We start from the raw sequence: 1,838 nt of genomic DNA, 5'->3' as shown, positions 1-1,838 counted from the left end.
AAACTTGAGTACAAATATTTATAACTTTATTGATAGTTTACTTGTACAAGATGTACATTCATATTTTGTGAATCAAAAGGGGAAAAACAAACTGTACGATGATTCATGTTTAGGCATGCTTGCATATGAAATGATAATCATTTTAATGGGTACAACAAATTCCATGGGGTATTACTCAATTCAACCATCCCTGAAATGTTTGTAAACTCGGACACGCTACATTTTTTTTTTTTTTTTTTTTAGGCAAACAATGCACTACAGCCACACCTCCTAATTCAAATTCAACACTTAAAAAAAACATACAAAAATAAATGCAAAGCCATGTAAAAATGTACACTTGTAGTTCAACTATTTCATCTTTCATAAACTTTTAGACAAAATAATAAATAAAACACCCATATGTTTAATTTAAAATGGAGACATAGATAAACAATTCTAAATGGAGGTCTGTTAACAGAGAAAAATGTTGTTTGGAGACTGTTAGAGGTACGTAGATCTGAAACGCATCTACATGTATATCGCAGCTCTGACAGCAGTGTTGAGAAGGTTGTCAAAATAATCTCTGAATTCCAAAGCAATCCAAATGTTGTGTTTGGTCTGGAAGGAGTTTATAAAATACAGTCTGAATTATTGGGAAATTAACGATGAAATGTGACATATAACATGCAGAATTAAGATAATCACATTGTAAACAACTGCTTGGTTTCGGATTACAATGTTGATTTGTTGATTTCATTATGAACATTTTCCAAAAATCCAAGAGTAAATGGATTTTCTCTAGTGTTACAAGAGTAGCGAAGAGAGTTTCTTTTTTTAATTATTATTATTTCCCTAATTTCTGCAGCTTCCAAAAAATGTGCTCATGTCTTTCTCAACAAGTGACAACTGTACCTGATGTATACAAAACTGCTCGGATACATAGGAGGTGAGGTGGGATATGGCACCTGGTTTTGAGTGACTTTTCTTGAACTCAACAAAATGTACACTGCTGTAGAAAAACTGGTGTGTTTGGCAAAGAAATTCAACACTCCAACAGTGCATGGAAAACAACAGAAAATCATTGGGTCTCTTTATGGTTGAGGATTAACTGCTAGCTGTTTTTACTTTTTTGCTATTTACAGTATTGCACTTAAACTGCACACCATTGCATTTCAGTTTGACTGATGCTTTCTTCATATTTTCAGAATTACAAAGAAAAAAGAAAGAAAAAAAAAGAAAAAGAAAATCGCATTTATACCCTTTAGCCAAGATAATGTCCTTTTTGCTGACCACATGACGATATCAAATCCCCCTCCCCCTTTAATTAGTAAAGTAGTATCTGCTTGTAGTGCCATTTGTAAACACCCACATACAAGACCTGAAGTGCAAAGGCTATCTTCACTTCTTAACCCAGGATACAACACAATAAACAGAGAGAAATAAAGACAGAGGGAGCACGCCGTGAGGAGAAATGCAAACCAAATCTCGCCGACACATGCCCAGCAACACAGAATCACGTCTCTTCGCTCTGCAGCAAAGAAAACAGGAGTTGTTGCTTTTGTTATAGCACAAGTCCATAAGAAGAAGGATATCAAACCGTAATGGAGACCTTTTCACTTTGTAGGTGTAGGAGAGGGGAGGGGGGAGGGGGGTTGTGGGCATGTTGAATGGCAGTGTTAAAAACAGTTGTTGAGCGTTTGTGTCAGGTGTGGATGGAGGCCAGTCCCAGAACGGTCCTCCATTAGAGCTCATGCACTTGGCAGCAGCAGGGAACACAGTGGTTGGAGACAAATATGGCCTTTTTTTGTTTGTTTTTTTAAATGTTTTTCTTTTTTCTTCGTTTTTGTAGTGAGGGGTGG

Source organism: Seriola lalandi, unplaced genomic scaffold (genome assembly GCF_002814215.2).
Source record: "Seriola lalandi dorsalis isolate HSWRI2012SDOR001 ecotype SW California unplaced genomic scaffold, Sedor1 jcf7180002054248, whole genome shotgun sequence".
NCBI classification, from domain to species: domain Eukaryota; kingdom Metazoa; phylum Chordata; class Actinopteri; order Carangiformes; family Carangidae; genus Seriola; species Seriola lalandi.
The sequence above is the reverse complement of the archived record's forward strand: the minus strand, read 5'-3'. Positions refer to the sequence as shown.